The sequence below is a fragment of the Mauremys mutica genome, chromosome 11 (assembly GCF_020497125.1).
Source record: "Mauremys mutica isolate MM-2020 ecotype Southern chromosome 11, ASM2049712v1, whole genome shotgun sequence".
NCBI classification, from domain to species: domain Eukaryota; kingdom Metazoa; phylum Chordata; order Testudines; family Geoemydidae; genus Mauremys; species Mauremys mutica.
The window spans coordinates 22,895,074-22,916,389 of record NC_059082.1 but is presented as its reverse complement, the minus strand read 5'-3'; the positions used below and the strand labels follow the sequence as shown (position 1 = coordinate 22,916,389).

The 21,316-nt window shown below is 48.7% G+C and overlaps 1 protein-coding gene across 1 annotated transcript in view; it reads left to right on the top strand.

Moving 5' to 3' along the window:
• Positions 1-824: 824 nt before the first annotated feature.
• MYO5A (myosin VA) overlaps positions 825-21,316 on the top strand; it is a 131,092-nt gene continuing 110,600 nt past the window's right edge. Inside the window, exons 1-2 of the mRNA XM_044980289.1 lie at positions 825-935; positions 11,892-12,063. The gene's annotated coding sequence lies outside the window, so the exon portion shown is untranslated. The remainder of the gene's footprint in view (positions 936-11,891; positions 12,064-21,316) is intronic.

The window sequence follows — 21,316 nt, the reverse complement described above, 5'->3', positions numbered from 1 at the left end:
GTGGGTGACGGCACACGGCCTGGAACCCCCGCTGGTGCTGGGGAGGGGGTTGGCAGAGCCGGCAAGCTCCCTACCTGGCTCTACGCCCCCCCCCCAGCGCCGCTCAGAGCCTGCCTCACCCTGTCCCCTGCCCTCTCCCACACCCAAACTCTGCTGCCGGGGGAGGGGAGGGTCTCCCAAGACTGCCCCAGCAGCAACTGGTGTGACTGGTGCAGGAGCTGCCTAGGGTACCCCTGAGCCATGCACACCGGCCGCTGCAGAAGTCAATGAGGTCACGAAAAGTCACAGAATCCATGCGGTAACAACAAAGGAAAATGGGTAGTGGCTTTTAAAGCTGTAGCTTATGTTACTCAGCTAGAATTTATCACAGAGATACAGATGAGTATTTTACAAATAGTACAACTTTGCTATATTGTAGTCTTATTCCTAGTTGCATACAGTACTTGCTGGAATTGTCTAAGTCACAAATCGTTTGAATTAAGTCTAATAGAAAATAAATTCTTGGTTGTTAAAAATATATTTATCTTGTTTGGACTTTCAGAATTGAGCTTATATCTTGCTGAAGCTATTTTTTATTGGAAATGAAGACTTTAATGTCCTTTGTGAATAGGAACTAAAATTCAGTTTGTATGTATGTCTTTCTCAGTAGATTAGAACAGCCATTATATTAATGATAAACATTTTACTTTACGTTGATAGCCATTACTTGAAGGTTCAGATGTTGTCCAGTTAGATAGGAATAAGGCTTTTGGTGCTGTGTGTGTTAACTTCACTATAAATCATGAGAAATCACTGATCTTTTGCTTGTTGATTTTGTATTGCAGTATGCCAGGGTTTGGATCCCTGATCCAGAGGAAGTCTGGAAGTCAGCAGAACTTCTCAAAGATTATAAACAAGGAGATAAAGTCATCCAGATTCGACTCGAAGAGGGAAAGGTAAGATTACATGTTGTCGTTAGGCTGCAAGCCATAGTATATTAGTATGAAAGGTCAGTTTTTCAAAATGAGGCCATATTAACCTATGTGCAGTCATTTGGGCTCATAGTCTTTCAGACCTTGTACGTGACAGGAATTATATAATTGAAATGCATAACATTTATTCTCACTTGATTTTCTTACTCTCCACCTTTCCTATACTTCCCTCATATTTTTATTGTATCATTATCTTCTGCTAATTCTGTAACTGAAGTCATCTTGTTTGACATCCCAGTTAGCTGCTGTGGAGATGCTATCACAAGAAGAGAGGAAACATTCTATATATGGAAATGCTGATTTTTAGAAGCTCTTATCTTTCTATTAAGAATCAGATTACGGTTCCTGTAGGTAGGGCACTTGGAGCTAGGGTTAGGATTCCTATGGGTAGGGCTTCCCGCCCTAGAGTTAGGGTTCCTATGGGTAGGACAATTGGAGCTAGGCTTAGGGTTCCTATAGGTAGGGTACTTGGAGCTAGGGTTAGGATTCCTATGGGTAGGACTTCCCGCCCTAGGATTAGGATTCCTAAGGGTAGGGAACTTGGAGCTAGGGTTAGGGTTCCTATGGGTAGAGCTTCCCACCCTAGGGTTAGGGTTCCTAAGGATAGGACACTTGGAACTAGGGTTAGGATTCCTATGGGTCGGGCTTCCCGCCCTAGGGTTAGGGTTCCTAATGGTAGGGCACTTGGATCTAGGGTTAGGGTTCCTAAGGGTAGGGCACGTGGAGCTAGGGTTAGGGTTCCTATGGGTGGGCACTTGGAGCTACGATTAGGGTTCCTGTAGGTAGGGCACTTGTAGCTAGGGTTAGGGTTCGTATGGGTACGGCTTCCCGCCATAGGGTTAGGGTTCCTATGGGTAGGGCACTTGGAGCTAGGGTTAGGGTTCCTATGGGTAAGGTACTTGGACCTAGGGTTAGGGTTCCTATGGGTAGCGCTTCCCGCCCTAGGGTTAGGGTTTCTAAGGGTAGGGCACTTGGAGCTAGGGTTTGGGTTCCAATGGGCAGGGATTCCCGCCCTAGAGTTAGGTTTCGCAAGAGTAGGGCACTTGGAGCTAGGGTTAGGATTCCTATGGGTAGGGCTTCCCGCCCTAGCTTTAGGGTTCCTAATGGTAGTGCACTTGGAGCTAGGTTTAGGGTTCCTACGCGTACGGCAACCTGCCCTAGGGTTTGGGTTACTATGGGTAGGGTTTCCCACACTAGGGTTAGGGTTCCTAAGGGTAGGGCACTTGGAGCTAGGGTTAGGGTTCCTATGGTTAGGCCACTTGGAGCTAGGGTTAGGGTTCGTATAGGTAGGACACTTGGAGCTAGGGTTAGGGTTCCTATGGATAGGACTTCCTGCCCTAGGGTTAGGGTTCCTAAGGGTAGGTCATATGGAACTAGGGTTAGGTTTCCTGTAGGTAGGGCACTTGGAGCTAGGGTTAGGGTTCCTATGGGTAGGTCACTTGAACTAGGGTTAGGGTTCCTAAGGGTAGGACTTCCCGCCCCAGGGTTGGGGTTCCTGTGGGTAGGGCACTTGGAGCTAGGGTTAGGCTTCCAATGGGCAGGTGTTCCCGCCCTATGGTTAGGTTTCATAATACTAGGGCACTTGGAGCTAGGTTCAGGGTTCCGATGGGTAGGGCTTCCCGACCTATGTTAATTGTTCCTAAGGGTAGGGCACTTCAAGCTAGGGTTAAGGTTCCTACGGGTAGTGCACTTGGAGCTAGGGTTAGGGTTCCTACGGGTAGGGCAACCTGCCCTAGGATTTGGGTTACTATGGGTAGGGCTTCCCGCCCTAGGGTTAGGGTTCCTAACGATACGGCACTTGGAGCTACGATTAGGGTTTCTATGCACAGGTCTTCCCGCCCTAGGGTTAGGGTTCCTAAGGGTAGCGCACTTGGAGCTAGGGTTAGGGTTTCCATAGGTAGGGCACTTGGAGCTAGGGTTAGGGTTCCTATGGATAGGGCACTTCGAGCTAGGGTTAGGGTTCCTATGGATAGGGCACTTGGAGCTAGGGTTAGGGTTCCTATGGTTAGGGCTTCCCGCCCTAGGGTTAGGGTTCCTAAGGGTAGGGCACATGCAGCTAGGGTTAGGGTTCCTGTAGGTAGGTCACTTGGAGCTAGGCTTAGGGTTCCTATAGGTAGGGTACTTGGAGGTAGGGATAGGATTCCTATGGGTAGGACTTCCTGCCCTAGGGTTAGGGTTCCTAAGGGTAGGGCACTTGGAGCTAGGGTTAGGGTTCCTATGGGTAGGGCACTTGGAGCTAAGGTTAGGGTTCCTGTAGGTAGGGCACTTGTAGCTAGGGTTAGGGTTCGTATGGGTACGGCTTCCCGCCCTAGTGTTAGGGTTCCTATGGGTAGGGCACTTGGAGCTAGGGTTAGGGTTCCTATGGGTAAGGCACTTGGACCTAGGGTGAGGGTTCCTATGGGTAGCGCTTCCCGCCCTAGGGTTAGGGTTTCTAAGGGTAGGGCACTTGGAGCTAGGGTTAGGGTTCCAATGGGCAGGGATTCCCGCGCTAGAGTTAGGTTTCGCAAGAGTAGGGCACTTGGAGCTAGGTTTAGGGTTCCTATGCGTACGGCAACCCGCCCTAGGGTTTGGGTTACTATGGGTAGGGTTTCCCACACTAGGGTTCTGGTTCCTATGGGTAGCGCTTCCCGCCCTAGGGTTAGGGTTCCTAAGGGTAGGGCACTTGGAGCTAGGGTTAGGGTTCCTATGGTTAGGCCATTTGGAGCTAGGGTTAGGGTTCCTATGGATAGGGCACTTGGATCTAGGGTTAGGGTTCCTATGGATAGGACTTCCCGCCCTGGGGTTAGGGTTCCTATGGATAGGGCACTTGGAGCTAGGGTTAGGGTTCCTATGGATAGGACTTCCCGCCCTAGGGTTAGGGTTCCTAAGGGTAGGGCACTTGGAGCTAGGGTTAGGGTTCCTATGGTTAGGGCAATAGGAGCTAGGGTTAGGGTTCCTGTAGGTAGGGCCCTTGGAGCTAGGGTTAGGGTTCCTATGGGTAAGGCACTTGGAGCAAGGGTTAGGGTTCCTATGGTTAGGGCTTCCCGCCCTAGGGTTAGGGTTCCTAAGGGTAGGGCATATGGAACTAGGGTTAGGTTTCCTGTAGGTAGGGCACTTGGAGCTAGGGTTAGGGTTCCTATGGGTAAGGCACTTGGACCTAGGGTGAGGGTTCCTATGGGTAGCGCTTCCCGCCCTAGGGTTAGGGTTTCTAAGGGTAGGGCACTTGGAGCTAGGGTTAGGATTCCTATGGGTAGGGCTTCCCGCCCTAGCGTTAGGGTTCCTAATGGTAGTGCACTTGGAGCTAGGTTTAGGGTTCCTATGCGTACGGCAACCCGCCCTAGGGTTTGGGTTACTATGGGTAGGGTTTCCCACACTAGGGTTCTGGTTCCTATGGGTAGCGCTTCCCGCCCTAGGGTTAGGGTTCCTAAGGGTAGGGCACTTGGAGCTAGGGTTAGGGTTCCTATGGTTAGGCCACTTGGAGCTAGGCTTAGGGTTCCTATGGGTAGGTCACTTGGAGCTAGGGTTAGGGTTCCTAAGGGTAGGACTTCCCGCCCCAGGGTTGGGGTTCCTGTGGGTAGGGCACTTGGAGCTAGGGTTAGGGTTCCAATGGGCAGGGATTCCTGCCCAAGGGTTAGGTTTCGTAATAGTAGGGCACTTGGAGCTAGGTTTAGGGTTCCTATGGATAGGGCTTCCCGACCTATGTTAATTGTTCCTAAGGGTAGGGCACTTCAAGCTAGGGTAAGGGTTCCTACGGGTAGTGCACTTGGAGCTAGGGTTAGGGTTCCCACGGGTATGGCAACGTGCCCTAGGGTTTGGGTTACTATGGGTAGGGCTTCCCTCCCTAGGGTTAGGGTTCCTAACGGTACCCTAACGGAGCTACGATTAGGGTTTCTATGCATAGGTCTTCCTGCCCTAGGGTTAGGGTTCCTAAGGGTAGCGCACTTGGAGCTAGGGTTAGGGTTTATATGGCTAGGACACTTGGACCTAGGGTTAGGGTTCCTATAGGTAGGGCACTTGAAGCTAGGGTTAGGGTTTCTATGGGTAGGGTACTTGGAGCTAGGGTTAGGGTTCCTATGGGTAGGACTTCCCGCCCTAGGGTTAGGATTCCTATGGGTAGGGCACTTGGAGCTAGGGTTAGGGTTCCTATGGGTAGGACTTCCCGCCCTAGGGTTAGGATTCCTATGGGTAGGGCACTTGGAGCTAGGGTTAGGGTTCCTATGGGTAGGGCTTCCCGCCCCAGGGTTAGGGTTCCTATGGGCAGGGCACTTGGAGCTAGGGTTAGGTTTCATATGGGGATGGCACTTGGAGCTAGGGTTAGGGTTCCTATGGATAGGGCACTTGGAGCTATGGTTAGGGTTCCTATGGATAGGGCACTTGGAGCTAGGGTTAGGGTTCCTATGGGTAGGGTACTTGGAGCTAGGGTTAGGGTTCCTATGGGTAGGGCTTTCCGCCCTATGGTTAGGGTTCCTCAGGGCAGGGTACTTGGATCTAGGGTTAGGGTTCCTATGGGTAGGGCTTCCCGCCCTAGGGTTAGGATTCCTATGGGTAGGGTACTTGGAGCTAGGGTTAGGGTTCCTATGGGTAGGGCTTTCCGCCCTATGGTTAGGGTTCCTAAGAGTAGGGCACTTGGAGCTAGTGTTAGGGTTCCTATGGGTAGGGCAATTGGAGCTTGGGTTAGGGTTCCTGTAGGTAGGGCATTTGTAGCTAGGGTTAGGTTTCCGATGGGTAGGGCATTTGGAGCTAGGCTTAGGGTTCCTATGGGTAGGTGACTTGGAGCTAGGGTTAGTGTTCCTAAGGGTAGGACTTCCCACCCCAGGGTTAGGGTTTCTAAGGGTAGGGCACTTGGAGCTAGGGTTAGGGTTCATGTGGGGATGGCACTTGGAGCTAGGGTTAGGGTTCCTATGGATAGGGCACTTGGAGCTAGGGTTAGGGTTCCTATGGGTAGGGCTTCCCGCCCCAGGGTTAGGGTTTCTATGGGCAGGGCACTTGGAGCTAGGGTTAGGTTTCGTATGGGGATGGCACTTGGAGCTAGGGTTAGGGTTCCTATGGATAGGGCACTTGGATCTAGGGTTAGGGTTCCTATGGATAGGGCACTTGGAGCTAGGGTTAGGGTTCCTATGGGTAGGGCTTCCCGCCCTAGGGTTAGGATTCCTATGGGTAGGGTACTTGGAGCTAGGGTTAGGGTTCCTATGGGTAGGGCTTTCCGCCCTATGGTTAGGGTTCCTCAGGGCAGGGTACTTGGATCTAGGGTTAGGGTTCATATGGGTAGCGCTTCCTGCCCTAGGGTTAGGGTTCCTAAGAGTAGGGCACTTGGAGCTAGTGTTAGGGTTCCTATGGGTAGGGCAATTGGAGCTTGGGTTAGGGTTCCTGTAGGTAGGGTATTTGGAGCTAGGGTTAGGTTTCCGATGGGTAGGGCATTTGGAGCTAGGCTTAGGGTTCCTATGGGTAGGTGACTTGGAGCTAGGGTTAGTGTTCCTAAGGGTAGGACTTCCCACCCCAGGGTTAGGGTTTCTAAGGGTAGGGCACTTGGAGCTAGGGTTAGGGTTCCAATGGGCAGGGATTCCCGCCCTAGAGTTAGGTTTCGCAAGAGTAGGGCACTTGGAGCTAGGGTTAGGATTCCTATGGGTAGGGCTTCCCGGCCTAGCGTTAGGGTTCCTAATGGTAGTGCACTTGGAGCTAGGTTTAGGGTTCCTATGCGTACGGCAGCCCGCTCTGGGGTTTGGGTTACTATGGGTAGGGTTTCCCACACTAGGGTTCTGGTTCCTATGGGTAGTGCTTCCCGCCCTAGGGTTAGGGTTCCTATGGTTAGGCCACTTGGAGCTAGGGTTAGGGTTCCTATAGGTAGGGCACTTGGAGCTAGGGTTAGGGTTCCTATGGATAGGACTTCCCGCCCTAGGGTTAGGGTTCCTAAGGGTAGGGCACTTGGAGCTAGGGTTAGGGTTCCTATGGTTAGGGCACTAGGACCTAGGGTTAGGGTTTCTGTAGGTAGGGCACTTGGTGCTAGGCTTAGGGTTACTATGAGTAGGTCACTTGGAGCTAGGGTTAGGGTTCCTAAGGGTAGGACTTCCCGCCCCAGGGTTAGGGTTCCTAAGGGTAGGGCACATGGAGCTAGGGTTAGGGTTCCTATGGTTAGGGCACTTGGAGCTAGGGTTAGGGTTCCTGTGGGTAGGTCACTTGGAGCTAGGGTTAGGGTTCCTAAGCGTAGGGCATTTGGAGCTAGGGTTAGAGTTCCTATGGGTAGGGTTTCCCGCCCTAGGGTTAGGGTTCCTAATGGTAGGGCACTTGGAGCTAGGGTTAGGGTTCCTATGGGTAGGGCACTTGGAGCTAGGGTTAGGGTTCCTATGGGTAGGGCACTTGGAGCTAGGGTTGGGTTTCCTAAGGGTAGGACTTCCCGCCCCAGGGTTAGGGTTCCTAAGGGTAGGGCACTTGGAGCTAGGGTTAGGGTTCCTATGGTTAGGGCACTTGGAGCTAGGGTTAGGGTTCCTATGGGTAGGTCACTTGGAGCTAGGGTTAGGGTTCCTAAGGGTAGGACTTCCCGCCCCAGGGTTGGGGTTCCTGTTGGTAGGGCACTTGGAGCTAGGGTTAAGGTTGCAATGGGCAGGGATTCCCGCCCTAGGGTTAGGTTTCGTAAGAGTAGGGCACTTGGAGCTAGGTTCAGGGTTCCTATGGGTAGGGCTTCCCGACCTATGTTAATTGTTCCTAAGGGTAGGGCACTTCAAGCTAGGGTTAGGGTTCCTATGGGTAGGGCACTTGGAGCTAGGGTTAGGGTTCCTATGGGTAGGGCACTTGGAGCTAGGGTTAGGGTTCCTATGGGTAGGGCATTTGGAGCTAGGGTTAGGGTTCCTATGGGTAGGGCACTTGGAGCTAGTGTTAGGGTTCCTATGGGTAGGGCACTTGGAGCTAGGGTTTCGGTTCCTAATGGTAGTGCACTTGGAGCTAGGTTTAGGGTTCCTATGCGTACGGCAGCCCGCTCTGGGGTTTGGGTTACTATGGGTAGGGTTTCCCACACTAGGGTTCTGGTTCCTATGGGTAGTGCTTCCCGCCCTAGGGTTAGGGTTCCTATGGTTAGGCCACTTGGAGCTAGGGTTAGGGTTCCTATAGGTAGGGCACTTGGAGCTAGGGTTAGGGTTCCTATGGATAGGACTTCCCGCCCTAGGGTTAGGGTTCCTAAGGGTAGGGCACTTGGAGCTAGGGTTAGGGTTCCTATGGTTAGGGCACTAGGAGCTAGGGTTAGGGTTCCTGTAGGTAGGGAACTTGGAGCTAGGCTTAGGGTTACTATGGGTAGGTCACTTGGAGGTTGGGTTAGGGTTCCTAAGGGTAGGACTTCCCGCCCCAGGGTTAGGGTTCCTAAGGGTAGGGCACATGGAGCTAGGGTTAGGGTTCCTATGGTTAGGGCACTTGGAGCTAGGGTTAGGGTTCCTGTGGGTAGGTCACTTGGAGCTAGGGTTAGGGTTCCTAAGCGTAGGGCATTTGGAGCTAGGGTTAGAGTTCCTATGGGTAGGGTTTCCCGCCCTAGGGTTAGGGTTCCTAATGGTAGGGCACTTGGAGCTAGGGTTAGGGTTCCTATGGGTAGGGCACTTGGAGCTAGGGTTAGGGTTCCTATGGGTAGGGCACTTGGAGCTAGGGTTGGGTTTCCTAAGGGTAGGACTTCCCGCCCCAGGGTTAGGGTTCCTAAGGATAGGGCACATGGAGCTAGGGGTAGGGTTCCTATGGTTAGGGCACTTGGAGCTAGGGTTAGGGTTCCTATGGGTAGGTCACTTGGAGCTAGGGTTAGGGTTCCTAAGGGTAGGACTTCCCGCCCCAGGGTTGGGGTTCCTGTTGGTAGGGCACTTGGAGCTAGGGTTAAGGTTTCAATGGGCAGGGATTCCCGCCCTAGGGTTAGGTTTCGTAATAGTAGGGCACTTGGAGCTAGGTTCAGGGTTCCTATGGGTAGGGCTTCCCGACCTATGTTAATTGTTCCTAAGGGTAGGGCACTTCAAGCTAGGGTTAGGGTTCCTATGGGTAGGGCACTTGGAGCTAGGGTTAGGGTTCCTATGGGTAGGGCACTTGGAGCTAGGGTTAGGGTTCCTATGGGTAGGGCATTTGGAGCTAGGGTTAGGGTTCCTATGGGTAGGGCACTTGGAGCTAGTGTTAGGATTCCTATGGGTAGGGCACTTGGAGCTAGGGTTTCGGTTCCTATGGGTAGGGCACTTGGAGCTAGGGTTTCGGTTCCTAAGCGTAGGGCACTTGGAGCTAGGGTTAGGGTTCCTATGGTTAGGGCAATTGGAGCTAGGGTTAGGGTTCCTGTAGGTAGGGCACTTGGAGCTAGGGTTCCGATGGGTAGGGCATTTGGAGCTAGGCTTAGGGTTCCTATTGGTAGGTCACTTGGAGCTAGGGTTAGGATTCCTATGGGTAGTGCTTCCCGCCCTAGGGTTAGGGTTCCTAAGGGTAGGGCACTTGGAGCTAGGGTTAGGTTTCCGATGGGTAGGGCATTTGGAGCTAGGGTTAGGGTTCCTATGGGTAGGTGACTTGGAGCTAGGGTTAGTGTTCCTAAGGGTAGGACTTCCCGCCCCAGGGTTACGGTTTCTAAGGGTAGGGCACTTGGAGCTAGGGTTAGGGTTCCAATGGGCAGGGATTCCCGCCCTAGAGTTAGGTTTCACAAGAGTAGGGCACTTGGAGCTAGGGTTAGGATTCCTATGGGTAGGGCTTCCCGCCCTAGCGTTAGGGTTCCTAACGGTACTGCACTTGGAGTTACGATTAGGGTTTCTATGCATAGGTCTTCCCGCCCTAGGGTTAGGGTTCCTAAGGGTAGCGCACTTGGAGCTAGGGTTAGGGTTTCAATGGCTAGGAGACTTGGAGCTAGGGTTAGGTTTCCTATGGTTAGCGCTTCCTGCCGTAGAGTTAGAGTTCCTAAGGGTTGCGCACTGGGAACTAGGATTCTGGTTCCTATGTGTAGGGCACTTGGACCTAGGGTTAGGGTTTCTATGGGTAGGGTACTTGGAGCTAGGGTTAGGGTTCCTATGGGTAGGACTTCCCGCCCTAGGGTTAGGATTCCTATGGGTAGGGCACTTGGAGCTAGGGTTAGGGTTCCTATGGGTAGGGCTTTCTGCCCTGGGGTTAGGGTTCTTCAGGGCAGGGTACTTGGATCTAGGGTTAGGGTTCATATGGGTAGGGCACTTGGAGCTAGGGTTAGGGTTCCTATGGATAGGGAACTTGGAGCTAGGCTTAGGGTTCCTATGGGTAGGGCACTTGGATCTAGGGTTAGGGTTCCTATGGGTCGGGCTTCCCGCCCTAGGCTTAGGGTTCCTATTGGTAGGTCACTTGGAGCTAGGTTTAGGGTTCCTATGCGTACGGCAACCCGCCCTAGGTTTTGGGTTACTATGGGTAGGGTTTCCCACACTAGGGTTCTGGTTCCTATGGGTAGTGCTTCCCGCCCTAGGGTTAGGGTTCCTAAGGGTAGGGCACTTGGAGCTAGGGTTAGGGTTCCTATGGTTAGGCCACTTGGAGCTAGGGTTAGGGTTCCTATGGATAGGACTTCCCGCCCTAGGGTTAGGGTTCCTAAGTGTAGGGCACTTGGAGCTAGGGTTAGGGTTCCTATGGTTAGGGCACTAGGAGCTAGGGTTAGGGTTCCTGTAGGTAGGGCCCTTGGAGCTAGGCTTAGGGTTACTATGGGTAGGTCACTTGGAGCTAGGGTTAGGGTTCCTATGGTTAGGGCACTTGGAGCTAGGGTTAGGGTTCCTATGGGTAGGTCACTTGGAGCTAGGGTTAGGGTTCCAATGGGCAGGGATTCCCGCCCTAGGGTTAGGTTTCGTAATACTAGGGCACTTGGAGCTAGGTTTAGGGTTCCTAATGGTAAGACTTCCTCCCCTAGGATAAGGGTTCCTAAGGGTAGGGCATTTCAAGCTAGGGTTAGGGTTCCTACGGGTAGGGCAACCCGCCCTAGTGTTTGGGTTACTATGGGTTGGACTTCCTGCCCCAGGGTTACGGTTCCTCAGGGTAGGGCACTTGGAGCTAGGGTTAGGGTTTCAATGGCTAGGACACTTGGAGCTAGGGTTAGGTTTCCTATGGTTAGTGCTTCCTGCCGTAGAGTTAGACTTCCTAAGGGTAGCGCACTGGGAACTAGGATTCTGGTTCCTATGTGTAGGGCACTTGGACCTAGGGTTAGGGTTCCTATAGGTAGGGCACTTGAAGCTAGGGTTAGGGTTCCTATGGGTAGGCTACTTGGAGCTAGGGTTAGGGTTCCTATGGGTAGGGCTTCCCGCCCTAGGGTTAGGGTTCCCAATGGTAGGGCACTTGGAGCTTGGGTTATGGTTCCTATGGGTAGGGTTTCCTGCGCTAGGGTTCAGCTTCCTGTGGGTAGGCCAGCCCGCCCTAGGGTTAGGCTTCCTAAGGGTAGGGCACTTGGAGCAAGGGTTTGGGTTCCTAAGGGTAGGGCACTTTGAGCTAGGGTTAGAGACGAGGCCGAGGGAAGTGGGATTTTTTAGTCTGCAGAAGAGAAGAATGAGGGGGGATTTGATAGCTGCTTTCAACTGCCTGAAAAGGGGTTCTAAAGAGGATGGATCTAGACTGTTCTCAGTGGTACCAGATTACAGAACAAGGAGTAGTGGTCTCAAGTTGCAGTGGGGGAGGTTTAGGTTGGATATTAGGGAAAACTTTTTCACTAGGAAGGTGCTGAAGCACTGGAATGGGTTACCTCGGGAGGTGATGGAATCTCCTTCCTTAGAGGTTTTTAAGGTCAGGCTTGACAAAGCCCTGGCTGGGATTATTTAGTTTGGAATTGGTCCTGCTTTGAGCAGGGGGTTGGACTAGATAACCTCCTGAGGTCTCTTCCAACCCTGATATTCTGTGATTCTATGATTACTTCAGGAAAATGATTGGTGAGACTGAGTGGTTGGATAAGTGAAAGATGGAACATTTTAAAATACTTCTTTTTCATGTCCTATGTTTGTATTTAATTTTCAGGAATTAGAATATTGCCTTGATCCTAAGACCAAGGAACTGCCTCCTTTACGAAATCCTGACATACTTGTTGGTGAAAATGATCTCACAGCACTCAGTTATCTCCATGAACCTGCTGTTCTACAGAACCTCAAAGTTCGCTTTATTGATTCAAAACTCATTTATACCTATTGCGGTAAGTACATAATCATTTTCCTTTATTCTATTGCAAGGGACCAAAAAAAAAAATTGCAATGGGTAGGAAAAAAGAAGGGTTGGTTATTGATAGGTCTCTGATTTTAAATAAAGTTTTGTTTTCATTAATCATGAGGCACTTTGGGGGATCCTTTACATCAGGTAGGCCCAAATCAACTAGGCCTGCAAGTATGAAAATTCAGAGTACATCTGCGTCATTTTTATGTGCTTCTAGCTTCCCAAAGGGCTCTGTTTAGAGTGCTCACTTTGAGGTCATGGGGATTCTTCAATGAACATTGTGCCCATGTCACGTGCTTACCTGAGTATGTCTTAGCTGGAGGAGAGCTTTGAAAAATGTAGCTGTATCTTTGGAAATGTGTCGGGCTAAGTTTATAATGCCCTTTGTTTGCTGGACTGACTCTTTCTCAGCTATGGCTAACTTGGTCCTGTGCTTGCATTGAGGATTCCTATTACCTTTCCTTCGTTCCATTTTCATTCAGTGGAACTGCAGGAATGAGGTTACCGCAACGACAGAGTGTGTGTGTGCCAGTGTTTGTGTGTTCACATCTGTGACCTTTGTTAGTGGCAAAGAACATTTAACTCCTAGCAGTGTAGATTGGTGATCAAACAAAATCTGAAAGCATAATTGGCCATAATTAAGGCTAAGATTTTTTCACAGTTAGTTTTAGTAAAAGTCATGAACAGGTCATGGGCAATAAACAAAAATTCACGGAGCTGTGACTTGCCCATTGCTTTACTAAAAATAACTGGGGCAGGGTTAGGTAGCGGGGAGGAATGGAGTCCCATGGGGCGGGGGGGGCGACATGCCAAGGGGGCACAGCCCCCACTCCAGTTGCCGCAGCGGGGGTCGCAGCAATGGGGGACACACAGCGCTTCCTCCAGAGCTGGCCTGACTGCAGCCCCCACCAAGCCTCAGTCGCAGGGACTGGGGTGGCACACGGCCCTGGGAAACTGCAAGGGGGGCGCGCAGCCGCAGCCTCCGGCGAAGGCCAAGCCCAGGACGCCGCACAGCCCCGTCAAGCCTAGGACACCGAGGGGTTGGGGTGCATGGCCCTGGCTGCAGCCCCCATGGGACTGGGGCAGCAGGGTCCTGATTTCAGCCAGCCCCAGTTGCAGGGCAGGGGTGCACAGTCCCGTCTCCTCCTCCTGAAGCCCTAGGAGTCTCGGAATCTGTGACTGCCATGATCTCCGTGACTCAATCGTAGCCTTAGCCAGAATTGGTTCAATCAACCAAGAGTGGAACCGTTTACTATGATGACGACTTCATCATAATTGCAGTTGAGTGATAAATTTTAAAGGAGCCTTGTGAAGTAGTTTAGGCCCAAAATTTAGATTTCATGCAGTGGGTTTTTAATTCCAAATTCTGGTGTTTATTGGAAATATGTTGCTAACTCTTAATATAACATTTCAGTTAATACAATTTCAAGTTCATTTTTAGGTATTCCCCTGTATTTTGTTTTTTTGAACATCATGCTAGTGCATGAGAAACAGGAAGTTAAACGAGCTGCCCTGCTTAGACGGGTGAGTAACACATAAAAAGGGAATGGCAGAATTGGTGAGAAGTTAACCAGGTGATGAAAATTCCTGTTAATAGTTGCTGTTAGTAATACAGATCAGGGATTTTTCTCCCAAAATATGTGCCAGATTTTCCTGTCATGTAAATCAGTCTGGCTCCATTGTAGTCAGTGTAGTTAGGTCAGTTAATGCCAGGTGTGAATTTATACCATGATTTTTACCCATACTGTTTCCCTTTTCATTTTTTTGTGGACCATTTAAACTTATTTCCTGTTTTAATGTAGACTAGCTCGAATCCATTTCTCTAAGCACAGCCCCACTGTGCTTTGTGCACAATTCCCAGAGCACAGCTCGCCGTCGTGAATTACCATTGCTTGAGCCTGCTGCTTGCAGCTGGGTTTTGTCATTTGATCGCACTTTGCACTGCTTTACTATGAATTAGGCTGCGCTGTCATGGAGGGAATCTTGTCAACAGTGCAAGGGAGTCTTTGACTAACACCAGCAAATCTTACTGTGGTAGCTGGTAGCTGTTTTGAAGGCATTTGTGACTCCCTTGATGCAGTGCCAGTTGAAGACCTTGCTCTGTTCCTCTCTTGGTGCAGAACAGCCACACTTTGAATTTTGATTGTAATTCCTAATGTTAATTTCTCACTGTGTCTGTTTCTGCTGTCGCTCCAGCCATGGTATCAGGAGTGGTAGGATTAATGTAGACCTGCAGCCAGGATTTTAGTAATGCAGAGCACAGGTATTGATAACCTGGTGCCCTGTCTACACTAATTTGCTACCACCGATGGAACCACACCCAAGGAGGGTGACAGGGACATTTTTTGAAAAAAAAAGTTTAGTGGAGATAAAACTTAATGGCTTGATCTTTCAAACACTTAGCAGCAGGTACTGGTTTCAGTGGGATGATGCCCACTAGTAAGTGTTCTCACGATCAGGCTTTAAATTCCCTTGAATCTTACTGACTGTTTTGTGTTTGGGTTGTTCGCAACCCTCTATTGTGTTTGGGACCCATTTAGAAGCTTTAAAAAGGAATTTATTTTTATGCCAGTTTTGTTTTTTACACTTGGCAAACATGCTGCTTTACTGGTTTTCCTAGTACAGTCAGTTGAAGCAGCACACCAGGCCTCTGCTAATTTGCCCTAATGTCTGGAAGACGTGTGGAAAATTGCTAAATTTGGCAAACCATTAAAGGGCATAAAATGTTTTACTAAAAGGCAAGTTTGCTGAAGTTTGAAGAAGCTCTTCAGCCTTTAAAAAAAAAAAAAGGTCTCAGCTGATGAGGATTGTGCAATTTGCATATTAGGTTTATTAGAAGCATGTTGATCCAGGGTCTTTAGAAATCTTTGGGTTTCCAAGTGATCAAAGTGCAAACAGATGAGGTTTGATATGATAATTTTTGACATTACAGGACACCCAGAGCTGCTGTCCAAGCTGCTATCGAGTCACTCTTTCGCCTTTACTCCATCACCATGGAATATTCTACATTATGGGAAATGATGGCGCGCACATAGTGTTTTAGGGCTTGTCTACACTTACAGAGCTGTAGTGTAATGAAGAGGCTGCTTTCGCCAACTGGAGAGCTTCTCCCATTGGTGTTAGGTACTCCACCTCCTTGAGAGGCACTAGATACATTGACAGAAATCCTCCCATCGACATAGCACTGTTTACACAGGGAGTTATGTCAGTATAATAGGTGCCTACATCCCTGAGTGACATAAGTTTGTACTGTAGACCAGGACTTAGTGTAATAACAAACAAAAAAAAAGGGGGGGGGATGGGATGGGGTAGGGTGGTGGCAATTGTTCTCTTGGTGAAATTCTTAGGAACACAGTAGTATATCAAATGGGGACTAGCACAGTTACAGGGGTAACAGCTTCATCTTTGACCCCTCTCTGGTCTCTGAGTGCACCCCCTCAAATATTTGGCCTTTTGCCCTTACCTTTGCTGGCGTGGAATCCTGCAAATGTCCCACTTTTAGCCAGGGCCCTGGGACACAGCACCCTATGTTTCAACTGATCACTCAGCCAACCTGATGGGGGTTGTCACCTGCAAGTCTTCACTTTGGGATTGATATAGATGACCAGACAGCTTCTCCAAACAAAGCATTGTTTATGTCAGCGGTTCTCAACCAAGGGTATGTGTACTCCTGGGGGTACACAGAGGTCTTCCAGCCAGCACCTCAACTCTTCTAGATATTTGCCTAGTTTTACAACAGGCAACATAAAAAGCACTAGCGAAGTCAGTAAAATCTAAAATTTCATACAGACAGTGACTTGTTTATACTGCTCTGTCTATTATATATTGATATGCAAGTATAATATTTATATTCCAATTGATTTATTTTATAATTATCTGGTATAAATGAGAAAGGAAGCAATGTTTCAGTAATAGTGTGGCTGTGACACTTTTGTATTTTTATGTATGATTTTGTAAGCAAGTAGTTTTGTAGTGAGGTGAAACTTGGGGGTGTGCAAGACAAATCTGGCACCTGAAAGGGGTACAGTTGTCTGGAAAGGTTGAGAGCCACTGGTTTATGCATTGCAGTAGGAACAAAGCATAACAAGAATGAAAATCAAGGATATTCAAACAGAAGGCCTATAGATGTATGTTTCCTAGGGTATATGCAGGGCTGCCCCTAGACATTGTGGTGCCCTATGCAGCCCTTCCGTGGGGGGATACCTAGGTCTCCGTGGGGGAGCGGGGAGCTGCACCCAAGGTCTGTGGGGGCAGGAGCAGGCTTGGGGGGGGCAGGGGTGAACTGCCCTCCCGCACAAGCTGGCGGAGCGGAGTGGGTTGGGGCCGGGCTGCTCCACTTCCTGCCGCCCTGTGATTGCAGGGTGTGCCCGACCCTGCACTCATGGGGCGGAGGGAAGTGGAGTGACCTGGCCCCAGCTCGCTCCGCTCTGCTCCCCTGGCTCCCAGCCTTGGGACTTGGGGGGTAAGGGGGAGAACCGGCAGCATGGCTGGGGCCAGGTTGCTCCACTTCCCGCCCCCTGTGAGTGCAGGGCGCGCCCAACCCCTGCTTCAGTCCCCTGGGATGTAGCTCGGGGAAGGGGTGCGGTGGAGTGGGGGCAGGGCTGGGTTGGGGCAGGGGTGGGAAGGGGCAGGGGCAGAGCAGGGGCGGGGGCTTTGGGGAAGGAGTGGAGTGGCGGTGGGGCTGAATCGGAGCAAGGATGGGAAGAGGCGGGGTGGGGACGTGACGGGAGCTATGGGGACGGGGTGGAGTGGGCGCGGGGCGAGAGTGGAGGCAGCTTTCCTGGCCGGCTCATGTGGCTGGGGGATCAGGCTGGCCGCTGGAGCAACACTCAGCTGCATAGCAGCACAAGGAAATTTGGGGCACTTTGGAGCCCTACGCAGCTGCATAGTTTGTTTATGGGTAAGGAAGGCCCTGGGTATATCTACACTGCTGGACTGTGAGAGCTGACTTGGGCTCGGGGCAAGGGGCTATTTAACTGTGGTGTAGACATTTGGGGCTTGGGCTGAAGCCTGGCTTCTATGACCACACCCGAACGTCTGCACCACAATTATACAGCCCATTAGCATAAGCCTGAGTCAGCTGGCATGGGTCAGCCACAGGTTTTAATTACAGTGTAGACGTACCCCTAGAGGCCTGCCATGCCTCAGGCGGGTCTGTCTTCACTCCCTCCCATGACCTCTGTGGTCTGGGAGAACCACTTCTCATCAATGACTCTCAACAACCACTCTCTCTCTCCCTTGAGAAAGTCACTTTTATCCCCTTAGAAGCCCTTTGTCTCTTGTTCCCAGTTCTGTGTTTACAGATCTCGGAGTCGGAGGTGGTACATCAAAGCAAATTAGTCTAGTATTGTCCCTGAAATGTGACTACATAGGTGACTTTCTGAAGCTATTGTCCTCTTTCCTGCTTAGATGCAACCAGACCTCGCTTGAATTCATCCCTTGTATTCATACATTACTGTCTTCTTAAGTCAGAAAAATAGAATATATAATATTCAAAAATTATTATAGACCAGCACCAAGTCAGTCACAGGGAAGCCAAGTGAAATTGGTGTGCACTTACAGAACTCTGGTTGCATGTGAAAACCATGTGCAGTTACAGTAGAACCTCAGAGTTACAAACACGTCAGGAATGGAGGTTGTTCATAACTGAAATGCTCGTAACTCTGAACAAAACGTTAGGGTTGTTCTTTCAAACAGCATTGACTTAATACAGCTTTGAAACTTCACTATGCAGAAGAAAAATGCTGCTTTTAACCATCTTAATTTAAATGAAACTGGCACAGAAACAGTTTCCTTACCTTGTCAAATCGTTTTTTAAACTTTCCTTTTTTTTTAAGTAGTTTATGTTTAATACAGTACTGCACTGTATTTGCTTTTGTTTTTGTGTCTGCTGCCTGACAGTGTACTTCCAGTTCCAAATGAGGTGTGTGGTTGACCGGTCAGTTCGTAACCCTGGTGTTCGTAACACTGAGGTTCTACTGTATTTGATTTGTATGTTCAGACATGGGAATTTGGGCTATGTCTACACGACAGAATCTGTGTCGGTATAGCTATGTTGGCATAGCCCCCTAGTATCGCTGCAGTGTACACCGGGAGAAGAACTGTTTCTGCTGGTGTAGGAATGCCACCTTCCTGAACCACCTCTTCTGTCGGCACTGCTGTATCAACACTGTTTTTTTTTTGTGAGCATAGCTATGTCATTAGGAGATGTGGGTTTTTTCAGACACCTGACCGAGCTAGCTATCCTGGTATATAAGTTTTTAGTGTAATCCAGGCCCCAGAAACATAACTGTTGAATTTACATTTTGCATGTTGGCCTTTGAAAATTGGACTATTCTACTGTATACCCTAGAATAATATAAAGGTAGGTCAAATGAAGACTAAACAGGATTGAATTTCACTTTGATGTCATCTTAAGTCATTTTAAATTAAAGAAGGCTTGATAATTTTAGGGCAGTAATTGACCTGAGATCTGGAGGTAATTTGTTCAGCTTTGTTCTTCATTATTTCTTCAAATCTGTTCAAATCTGAACAAAGATTTGTGAATATTAAAAGGGAAAAGTGCATCTTAATTATTCTGAGAACCTTCTGGTAGCTATGTTTAAAATTCAGTGAACCTTGCTGCTTATGTTATATGATGTTTATGAAGTATAAAACACTGCCCGTTATGCAGTACAATGAGCCTAGATTTAGATAAATATTTAGCCATTTGTAGATTGATGACCACCCTCAAGATGAAAGATTTGGAGCTCTTTAGTTTGCGTGTGTACAGGAAGAATCATAATAGCAACTGAGGGGTGCAAATTTAATATAAAAGAAAATGAAATGTTACCATGACCCTTGCATTAGTAGATTTATGTATTTCTTATGGAAAATCCAGTGCAATTAAGATGGGTGTGAGACAAAGTGATAATTTTTGGTAATATTTTTATGAGGCCTACGTCTTCCTCAGTTTCCCCTATATTTTGCATTGCTACCCAGTGGAGGGGAGAGAGTGGGAAGGATTAAGTTTGCTTTCCCAGCAGACTAAGAGATGTGCATGTCACCTCCCTGTCAGGGTGGAATGAAAAATCACCAAGGAACTGGTTAAAACCCACCCAGATCAACACTGGGGGCCAAAGAGACAATGCAAGCACCAATGACTCATGGATTTCCCCACCTCTCAGCAGGGAAGCTGACTAGAAACCCCAACTCAAGATCAAAGAACTTGAAGGTGTGTGGTGGGGGAGTAAAATGGGTTCTGGAACAAGTCTGGGCTGTCTCCCCAGAAGGTTGACTGAGAAAGTTAGAGAGAAAGCCAGAGAGCCTGGAAATGGAGTTCCCTGCAGTTTGGCTGGTAAATTGTTCTGGAATGACCAGGGTGGACTGTACTTTAACTTTAATGTTCTATGCTAACCTAAGGATGTTCTATGCAAGGTTCCCCTTGGCTAATAAACCCTACTGTTTTGAAAACGCTGCTGGAATGTCACTGTAAATACTTGTTGAAGTGCATTAATCCCTGAAGTCTCTACCAGGAGCTGTCTCATTTGGACTTGCGGGACAGAGCTCACGGTGTGAAGCAGGAGCGCTGAAGTCCTAGAGGTTCAGTCTCAAGAGGCGGTGAAGCCCTGTGGCCTACCTTAAAGGAAGAGTGACACCTCTTAGAATCTTGCACATTGAAGGGGTTCCCCCAAGAGACTGAGCCAAGTTGAGGAAGTAGCACTGATGCTGTGGGTATATGATAGGATGAAACCAAAAAAGTTCCATAGAAATTATTCTTAAAACCAGTAAAATTTATTAGTGAATTATGTCCCTGCTATTTTATAGGTTGGCTTAAAAATTCTGTAGAACGTGTATATAATTCTTTATTCAGGTCTCATGGGCTTTTCCATGAGGGATATTATTTGTCTTATGAAACTATTCTGAAATAAAGTAATTTAGTATATTAAAGTCTGGACATGTGGCTGTTGTTTTAGCTCAATGAGACTGTTTTTGCCAGCATAGCCCAAAGCAGGATGGGATTGTTTTGAAGTTGCATAAAATCTGTAGCATCTCATTGATTTGCTCCACGAGTGTGAGTGGTTTTAAGAAATTTTTTTCTACATGTTTATCATGTTGAAGGCAAACTCCTCTCTAAGATGTCTAACAGATGTCTGAAACTAGGGAAGGAAATCATTTAGTATATTCCAAGTTGCAAAAAACTATTTCAGTTTGTTGCTAGATATGTAATCTTATTTCTCAAAGTAAAAATCCTTAGTCGTTTCAAATCATAACCATAAACGTAGATAATTTATATGAAGTTCAGTGCATTATTATGTATTTCTTAGCAGTTGTATAAATTGGTTGGAACGACAGCCACATGATTTATTAATCTCTGAAATGAGCAAAGAATCCAATTGCTCATTTAGCTGGGGGAATCCAGTGACAAAGCATTGCTAGTGAAGAGAGTGACTGTTTCCCAAAATATTTCTACAGCTTGGCAGTGTAGGCTTGCGTCAGTTGTTAGGCTTAGGCTGTATCTACATAGCCACTTTCAGCGCTAAAACTTTTGTTGTTCAGGGGTGTGAAAAAACACCCCCCTGAGCGACAAAAGTTTTAGCGCTGAAAAGCACCAGTATAGACAGAACTTTATTGCCAGGAGCCATGCTCCCAGCGATAAAGCTACCACCGCTCGTTTGGGGGTGGGGGTTGTCGTCGCCGGGAGAGCTCTCCCTCAGCAATAAAGTGTGTCTATACTAGGGTGACCAGATGTCCCGATTTTTATAGGGACAGTCCTGATATTTGGGGCTTTTTCTTATATAGCTTCCTATTACCCCCTACCCCTTGTCCTGATTTTTCACCCTTCTATCTGGTCACCCTAGTCTATACTGCCCATGTCACAGCACTGCCGCGGCCGCGCTGTAACATGGTAGTGTAGACATACCCTAAGAGTCTTTATACTTGAGGCAGTGTAAGGATGCTTGTGTTGATTATTGCTTAATAAGTGCAAGGGGTATTAATAGTCTGTAGAGCCATTTGTATAGGAAGTTTAAAAAATGGATCAATGACTATAAGTAGTTGGGTCCACCATTGCAGCCATTTTGTATGTGGAATTTTTCCCTGGGAAACTGTTAATAGCAGCCAAGTGTGTAAAAGTTTCCAGAAAAATGTAGGTATAAAGGCAAGAGTAAGAAGGAAAGGACAGAAATTCTCAAGGAATACTAAAGATCCCACATCTCTGGAACAAGTGAGAGGGAAGGAGACTCAACAAAGACCAT